This window comes from Labrus mixtus, chromosome 21, assembly GCF_963584025.1.
Source record: "Labrus mixtus chromosome 21, fLabMix1.1, whole genome shotgun sequence".
NCBI classification, from domain to species: domain Eukaryota; kingdom Metazoa; phylum Chordata; class Actinopteri; order Labriformes; family Labridae; genus Labrus; species Labrus mixtus.
Window position 1 is genome coordinate 19,210,994 of NC_083632.1, and position 9,852 is coordinate 19,220,845.

The 9,852-nt window shown below is 41.1% G+C and overlaps 1 pseudogene; it reads left to right on the forward strand.

Moving 5' to 3' along the window:
- Positions 1 to 7,624, forward strand: part of LOC132955698 (dynein axonemal heavy chain 1-like) — a 29,035-nt pseudogene extending 21,411 nt beyond the window's left edge.
- The last annotated feature ends 2,228 nt before the right edge of the window (positions 7,625 to 9,852 follow it).

The following is a 9,852-nucleotide window of genomic DNA, read 5'->3' on the forward strand; positions in this document are numbered from 1 at the left end:
TTTTCGGGACAGAAAACCCTTGTTTTTTCAGATCCAAGTTTAAGTTTTTTTGTATATTTACAGTGGTCTAGAGGACCAGCTGCTGGGTCAGGTTGTGGCTGAGGAACGTCCAGACCTTGAGGAGGCTAAGAACCAGCTGATCGTCAGCAATGCTCAGATGAAACAGGAGCTAAAAGAAATTGAGGATGAGATTCTGTTCCGTCTGAGCTCCACAGAAGGAAACCCTGTGGACAATGAAGAGCTCATCCAAGTCTTGGAGGCTTCCAAGATTAAAGCAGGAGAGATCAAGGTCAGTTCGTCCTTTTTATTTATTTTCAGTGCTATCCCAAAACAACCTCATGTATGACACCTTTGCCATCAAATAAATAATCCACTTTTTACACAATTATTTGGGCAGGCTAAAGTGATAGCAGCAGAGCAGACAGAGAAGGACATTGATGCCACACGTTTGGAGTATGTGCCAGTGGCTGTGCGCACACAGATCCTCTTCTTCTGTGTATCTGACCTATCCAATGTAGACCCCATGTACCAGTACTCTCTGGAGTGGTTCCTTCGGATCTTCATGGCTGGCATTGCAAACTCTGAAAGAGCAGGTAGTGAGATATTATCATAGTACACTTTACTTGGAGAAGTTATGAATCATTCTGAAACAAGAATTTGCAGGTAGAAAAAAACAGAAGTGGTCTCACCAGCTAAAACTGACTTTGTCTCAACATGTCTTTCACAGACACGGTGGAGAAGAGAATCAAAAACATCAATGAATTTTTCACCTTCAGCCTGTACAGCAACGTGTGCCGCAGCTTGTTTGAGAAGCACAAACTTATGTTTGCCTTCCTCCTTTGCACTCGCATCATGATGAATGATAACAAAATTAATATGGTGAGTCACAGAATAATTTGCTGTCTCTCACTCCTCTCCTTCATTTCCTGTAAGAACCCATGCAACACATTAGTCAGTTTATTGTAAGGAAATTTGATGAGTGTGGTTCGTCTCCCTGTGGCAGGCTGAGTGGCGCTACCTGCTATCAGGAGGGATGCCGATGCAAGAGCTGACTAACCCTGCAGTGAGTTGGCTGTCAGATCGAGCCTGGCGGGACATTCTTGGCCTCAGTGCTCTGGACAACTTCAGCAACCTGGCAGAGAGCTTCCCCGAACATCTTCAGGGTTTCAAGAGAATTTTTGATAGCAACCACCCTCACAGGTGCTCGCTTGTTACCCTCATTTGTTCTGTGCAGAAGCTGTCATACTGTCTCTAACATGGTGTGCATGGAACTTTGTTTTTGACAAAGGGAGCCCCTGCCAGGCGAGTGGGACACAGAGCTGGACTCATTCCAGAGGCTGTTGGTCCTCCGCTGTCTGAGGGCTGACTGTCTCGTTCAAGGCCTGCAGGACTACGTATCAGCTCAGCTGGGACAACGCTTCATAGAACCTCAGGTAGAACACCTGTCCTTACTCTTCCTGCCTTCCTTACTTTTATGTAAAAAAAACAGTTCCAATGTTTGCTGAAACACACAGCTATTTTCATACATTTGACATTGAGCACCCAGAAGTGTCGTAAAGTTCAATTTTGTAAGAGTTTGCTGTGGTGTAAACTTTGTTTAATAAGTAAAGAATTTACTTTGCAAACCTGGCTGGTCTAAAAATGATAGCTGGCTTTATGGCTTGTAACTTCAATAACTAGTATATAATAAGTAAGTAAGTAAGTAACTTTGTAATTTTTCCCGTCTCTCTCCAACAGACTTCAGACCTGGCTGTGGTCTTCAAGGATTCCTCCCTCTCCACTCCCCTCATCTTTGTGTTGTCCCCTGGCACTGATCCTGCAGCTGATCTTTACAAGTTTGCCGACGTCATGCAGTTCTCAAAGAAAATGAGTGCCATCTCTCTGGGTCAGGGCCAGGTCAGTGCCAGGGGGGATGCCTTGGATTTCTTTCTCTTTCTCTGACACTCTTCTCTGTCTGACCCTGGAGGAAATCACTTTCTCACAGAACCAGGCCATTCTCCTTTGTCTTGTTAAGAATGGCCACACTGGTGCTAATTGTTTCCCCTATTTGTGACCATAGCCAGGGACACTGTAATGTTCTTTTTTTACACATGGTAGATTTCATCACCCCACTACAACCTTTGTGATAATTGCTGACTCAACTGCCAAACCTGAAGCGTAGGAACCAGCCAAACATGTTCACAGCAACACGCTGTCCCTGTGACTGTTTAATACATGTCAGTGTGTTTGTTACATGTCTTCCAATTATTTGAGCCCAAATTGCTGTTTCACGCTTGGCACTTGCAATACCCTGTCCAAAATTTCTGTCTGCATCAAACTAAGCACTCCAACTTCCTGAAAGTTTCTTGGAAGATCAAACTGGTTATTGTTAGATGAGCTGAATCTATGCTGCCTGCTGCTTAAATAAGGATCACACTTTAAGGAACTTGGATTTTACATATCAAATTAGAGGCTTACGCCTTACTTAGTAGTTTTTAGCACAGCTCTTGTTGTTGTCTTCACGTCTACCTTCTTTCTTCTTCTGCTGCTTGTCTGACTTAGGGCCCCTGGGCTGAGCTCATGATGCACGCTGCAATGAAACAAGGTCATTGGGTCTTCTTCCAGAACTGTCACCTGGCTCCCAGCTGGATGCCCTCCCTGGAGAGACTCATTGAGAACATCGACCCAACAAAGGTCAGAACATCTGCATATGTATAATGCACACCCAGGTAATACTGTATGTTAGACAAACCTTTACTGACTTTACTGATGGGCACCACATTTATCTTAAACTATCAAACAGGTGCACAAGGACTTCCGTCTGTGGCTCACAAGTCTCCCCAGCAACAAGTTCCCCGTCTCCATTCTCCAAAATGGATCAAAGATGACCATCGAGCCTCCCAGGGGAATCAAGGCCAATCTGCAGAAAACCTACCTGAGACTCACCAATGACTTTATCACCTCTTCAACCAAAGTCCTGACTCACACTCCTACTTTTTAAATTGACTTTTTATTACATGACCTGCTATGAAAACTATGTCCAATTATGTCTTCTGTATTCCTCTCTGTTCTTTTCAGGTGGCACACTTGAAGTCTTTGCTCCTTTCTCTGTGTCTCTTCCATGGAATTTCTCTTGAGAGAAGGAAGTTTGGTCCATTAGGCTTTAACATTCCCTACGAGTTCACAGACGGAGACCTGAATATCTGCATCAGCCAACTCAAAATGTTCCTGGACGAGTATCAGGACACCCCATTCAAGGTGGGGGAGAGTTTATATTTCATTACAACCAATCAATAACAAATCTAAAGCCGCACGATTTAAACAGTGTTTTTATTTTCTTTGTCTTTTTTTGTCCCTCTTTCTGTTTTATCGTCATCACTTTAATCCTGTCCCAGTAATTCTTCATTTTCACTACATATCCATTGCTGTTCTGGCAGTAGGCATCATGAACTTTCCAATGAAAATAACCTTCTGGCTCACCCTCTGCTACTTCATATTAACTGTCTAAGCAACTCCCACCAAATGTAGAACCTAAATTGCACTCCAGCCACTGTCACAACAAAACTGTCTTATCCACTGTGCTGGTTATGTCACACTTAGAGGACAGAAACACTGACGTCTGATCAATACACATGTGTAAAAAAAGCGGAAAAAAGTAGCAACTGGTGTGTTCTGTACACCGTTTGTGGTCTCAGCCCCACGTGGCGAGGAGAGTGAGTGAGAGAAAGAGAGAGAGAGAGCTGCCACTAACAGACACATGGAAGCTTGATGATGCAGTTTTTGCTCGGGGGCTGTGATTGGCTAGTGTTGTGCAAGCTAACCCTGATCGTTTTCTGTTGTTTAAAAAGCAATAATACAAAGGGGCAGGAGCTCACAGACTCAGATCAGATCAGCATTTATTTAAAGGAAACTTTTAATTTAATATTGTTAATAATGTGCAAAGATCAAAATTTGTTATTGGAATAATGTTTCCCACTGTAGCTTTAATTGCTAATGTACTTTTTTTCTTCTGATCACTGTGGAGAACTGATGTGTGAGCTTACTTCTGTAAGCTCACACATCAGAGAGAAAGAGAGAGAGAGAGCTTACAGTCCTTTGTAAGTTTCAGAAGTTTTTGTTTTAACCAGAGAATGTGTGTTACTGCTTGTTTATATGTCTGTCTTCTCCTGTCCAGGTACTAAGATACACTGCTGGAGAGATCAACTATGGCGGCCGTGTGACAGATGACTGGGACAGACGATGTTTGCTCAGTGTGTTGGAGGATTTCTACTCTCCCAATGTGCTTGTTGAAGAACACAACTACTCTTCATCTGGAGTCTACAGGCAGATTGACACAAATCTGGATATCAAGGTCAGATAAAGTCCTAAGACCTCGAAAGATTGTAATACAAGACATGCATTTGACTTCACCTTTGTCTAGCATCAGTTTGTTGCACCCCTGATTGGCTCACTGGTCAGGATAGATCACTTTGACTGAAAATCACAGGCTGTAGTATGTGAAGTATCTCAGTTAAATCCAAGCACAAAACGTCTGTACTGCTGAACCTCAAACTAATTGATGACAATTACTATCAGCAGTTACTATCAGTATGTGACCTCACATGGTAAATCTTACCCTAGGGTTACTTGTCATACATCCGTGGTTTGCCCATCAACGATTCACCGGAGATCTTTGGTCTCCATGACAACGCTAACATCAGTTTTGCCCAGAATGAGACTTTTGCCCTGCTGGGAACCGTGGTTCGTCTCCAGCCTAGAACTGCCTCTGCTGGGGGAAAAACTCATGAGGAGGTACAAAAATACATTGATGAAGGAGTTTTAGTACAACTTGCATAATTAAAATGACATGTTGTGCTTCATGGATGATCGTCCTCTTTTGTTCTCTAGATAGTGGAGGAGATAGTGGCAGACATCGTTGTAAAGATCCCACAGCCTTTCAGTGTTCAGGAGGTGATGGAAAAGTACCCGGTCCTCTATGAAGAGTCCATGAACACAGTGCTCATGCAGGAGGTCATCAGGTAACACAACAGGCTGTACTATTAGATAACAACATAAAACACACATTGATGCTCTGCACCCACTTAAGACCAAGCTTTTATAACTTGCTTTTAACACTGTTCAACACATTTTTAATGATTTAAAATAGTATGATCGTTTTAAATGCAGACAAAACCAAAGTCATGATGTTTTCAAAAAAATCTAAACCATCTAACCTCCCTTCGATCTCCAACTCTCATAGTACACAAATTGAGTCTGTATGGAGCGACAGATATCTTGGTATTTTAATTAATGAGTCTCTTTCTTTTACTCCTCACATTCAGCAGCTGGTAAACAGGTTAAAGCTGAAACCGGGATTCTACTTTAGAATCAAAATTTGCCCCTCTTTTCAATCTAAGAAGAGGTTGTTTGCTGCACTGTCTATTGCTTCAAGTCCCGTGGGTTAGCTCTGAACTTGGAAAATCTGTTTTTAGCTATTTTGCTCCAAAAATGTGGAATCATTTACATCCCACTCTCATGTTTCTCTTGGACAAATTAAGACAATTATCTCAATCCACTTTACCACAGTGTGTGATTGTTTCTTTCTATCTCGACATCATTGCAAATGAGGGAAAACCTCAATAATTTTCGAGGCTTCAATCAAGGTTTGAAATGAAATGATGTTTTATACATGCACGCCTCCTCACTAAGCTAACATACTATTGATACTGTGTAATATGGAGCTCTGAGGTTCATCACTCATTTTAAATCCCTCTCTCATCACTGTTTTTTGTATGCACATGTTGGATGGACTTCACTTGGACAACAGGCTGTAAAATATGCATAACTTGATCAAACTAATAAACCAAAGTGACGCCCATGTCCAGTTATCTAGATGAAAACTAGACAAACATCAAATGAAAACATGAATAACATAAATCATGAAAACGTCAGTACTAAAGTGGTGCTTGTATCTTTTTTTTCTTTCAGATATAACAAGTTGCTGGAGGTCATCTCGCAGAGTCTGGGTGATATTGTGAAGGCTCTGAATGGTTTAGTGGTGATGTCATCAGAACTGGAGCTTATGGCCAACAGTCTGTTTAACAACCTGGTGCCTGATATGTGGAAAGCTAAGGCAAGACGCACACCACTTTTATGATGCTCTTGGTGATACCAGTGGGCTTATGTTCACTGTTCAAAATTTGAAATCTTACAACTTTTTTTATTTTTTTTATTTAAAAAGAAATAAAAACACAAAATGTCAAAGTACAGACAGCTGCTGCTTGTCTGGAACTGAACCTAAAATATGATCTCCATCTTTGTTTGTTTGCATCATGTTGGAGATATTACTCAGATATTCTACCTTAAGAAGCTTTATAATAAACATTTTGAAAACAGTTCTTTAATTCTGTTACCAATGCAGGATCTTCTTTCTAACAATAAATACCTCTGGTGGTGTGTCTCTCTCACCCTAGGCCTACCCGTCTCTGAAGCCTCTGGCCTCCTGGGTGTCAGATCTGCTCCAGAGGATCAATTTCATGCACAGATGGATCTATAATGGCATTCCACCTGTCTTCTGGATTAGTGGCTTCTTTTTCCCCCAGGCTTTTCTCACCGGAACCCTCCAGAATTATGCCCGTCGCTCGGGCTTCTCCATCGACACTATTGGATTTGACTTTGAGGTGAGACGTAAGCTGTTTATCAGAAAGTCTATAATTTCTACTGTTTCTGTCTCACTGACAAACTTTTGTCAGGTGTATTAACTCTGCACACACATATTTACCACTCTGACTGAGTATATCAAATACTGTAAAGGAAACTGCCAGGTTTTGTGTATTTAAACAATATTTTTATGATTTACGCTGACTTTTCTTGTTTTCCCTTTTCTTTTTGTTTCTTTTCTACCTCAGGTTGTAGTGAAGCCAGTGTCAGAGATAACAGAGAAACCAAGCTCAGGCTGCTATATCCACGGTCTATTCCTGGAGGGTGCTCGCTGGGATAAGCAGGAATGTCAACTCACGGATTCCAGGCCCAAGGAGCTCTACACAGAAATGTCGGTCATCCGGCTCATCCCGGAACCTAACCGCAAACCTCCACCCACTGGGGTCTACGTGTGCCCCATCTATAAGACCCTCACACGTGCTGGTTAGTCTGCGCAATGTCCGATTTAAAAATGTATTCAATGTATTTTCCTTTTGGTAGGGAAATAGGCAACTAAAACTTTTGCTGCATCATTAACACTTTCTTTAGCATGGCTTAGTCTCAGGCTTCTCGCTCTTGTGTTTGTGTGTATCTCCTCTCAGTGGTTTTATTACTCACCAAAAATAGACTCCAGTTAGTTTACTGTTTCATGAAGCGTCTAAATGTGCAGCTCTGTGTTTTCCACCCACAGCATGAAGCTGACACCTTCATGTTGGCACATTGGACCGGCAGAGAACTCAGTGCAGTAATGGAAAAATAACTTACTATCTGAATTTTCTCACTAAATGGCTTTGTTTGCTTTGTAGGGACTCTGTCTACAACCGGTCATTCAACCAACTATGTGATTGCAGTGGAGCTGCCTACAGATCAGAGTCAGGGACATTGGATCAAACGGGGAGTGGCCCTCATCTGTGCATTGGACTACTAAACACAAATACACACATTTTTTCTTAAACAAGAAAAAACACCTGTGGTGACTGTGTCTTTATTTTAAAGCCCACATGGTAAAAATGGGAAATGGGCTTGAGTTGTATAGCTCTTTTCTAGTCTTCTGACTACTCCAAGTGCTTGTACACCGCATGTCACACCTACACATTCACACGCTGATGGCAGAGGTTGCTATGTAGCGAGATCATCAGAAGTAACTAATCCCATTCATACACATTCATACGCCGCTGGAAAGTGTCTTGCCTAAGGACACATTGGACATGTTGCTGCAGGAGCTGGGGATCGAACCCTCAATCAAGTCCACTTGAGAGACTATGACCTGTGGTTTAAAAGACTAGAAAAGCACAACTACAAGCTCAAGTCTATTTACCATTTCCTTCTCTGTGACTTTATACATCCACATGGCCTACATCTCCTCCTTTAACGACCAGTTGTAGCTGTTATCAGATGTTGAGAAAAGATTCAGAACCTTTACAGAAATTAAGGATGGTGAAGAAAAACTGATCATAAGAGCAACATCTTCAAGTTACTCTAAAATACATAAGAAAAGTAAAAGAAACACATATTGAGCAAATAAGTCTGGGAAAACATAATCTTATAGCGTATTATTTGTGTAAAAACATTTTATTCTGAAACACGGGGTTACTGTATCCTACTTTATTTAAGTATTCTGTGTTATTAATATTCTGTCTTGAAGATGTTTTGAAAAGTCAAAACTGCTATTTCTCATTATGAATGGTGTTAAAATAAAGTACAAAATGACAGCCAAAGAAAATGGTCAAGTATTAGACAACACATTTTAACCGATCTCTCACACACCTGCTTCAGTAATAATTATGGCAACAGAATGAGAGCCTCAGGCCTTTCCAAATTTCTCATTTGTTCTCGAACTTGACCCAAGTTTCAAGATTTCAAAAACCTCTCAGCAAAGAAATTGGAAATCCTTATCTAGAACTTTGTCTGCAAGACAAAATCTCGAACCCCTGAAGAGAAGAAGACCACCTGACTGAAAAGCTAGGCCTACACAGCTAAACTCACCGGCTGGACCCCCCGTGGAGGAGACCCTGCAGACCAAAGTCAGAGCTGCTGATTGTCACTCACTGTGGTTGAAAAAAGATGAGTATGAGTTTCTGACTGAAATAAAAAAATGAAGTACTCCAAATGCTAATCGTGTTTGAGTGGATTTCATCACTAGTGAAATACTTCTTTTCAACTTTCACTGTATAATATTATTGTATTTTAATCTGGTGCTTGTTCATCATTCTAACATTGTTTTCTTACTCCACCACCATGCTGCTGCCATTCACTGTGTAAGTGATACATACAGGAAGAATGAGCTACTACTTTGGAAAGAAAAAAGTAACACAGAATACTTTAAACCAGCATAGCCTGGTTATTTATGTGATATGACTGATTTACAAATTCAGAGATTATAAATCTGACTAATCATCATTTATTTTTCTCTCCTTTTATCTTACTCGACCTCATGAGCAGCGGACCAGTACTAGCTCCTGATTTAGCTCTCACTGTAAGTTTAATTATAAAGACAAACCTGTTTATTCATGTAAAAGTAAATTTAATCAATCAAATTTTTTTTCCTCATCTTACTCCATCACAGCCAGAGCTCCTGCAGTTCCCTTGTGGTGGTCAAAACAGTAAAACAGGATGGAATACAAGGACAGCAAATTCAGCACATCCATGATTTGCTTGACGGCAAAGATAAAGCAATGACCTCTGACCTGCAGGAGTAGTATGCTGATGATTTTTCTAATACCTAACCTCTCTCTGGACATGTGATTGCTCCAATCGTCAGTGCAAAAGTTAAGGCCTGAGTCGCCGTTGGTGTAGTGGTAAGTTTGCGCGCCCAATGTACAGAGGCTGTTGTCCTGGAACCACACGGCACAGGTTCATATCCTGCCTGTGGCTCCTCTCCCGCATGTCATTCCCACATCTTTCTCTCTCCCTGATTTCTATCCACTGCCCTGTCCCTCAAAAACAATAGAAATTGCAGATCATTTTTTTTCTGGATTCTCTAAATTAATAGTCCATTAGTATAAATTATTTAATATTAACTTATTGTTGAATACAAATGGCTAAGAAATATGTATTTCTTGTTTTCTTCTATTTCATAGATCTGGACTTGATCCTGGATCCCCTGTGATTGGACGTCAACCGAACTACACAAAGCATGTATGTCATCATCTAAACCCAACTGGTTTGTTTTGAATTCAATAAAGCACTCACACA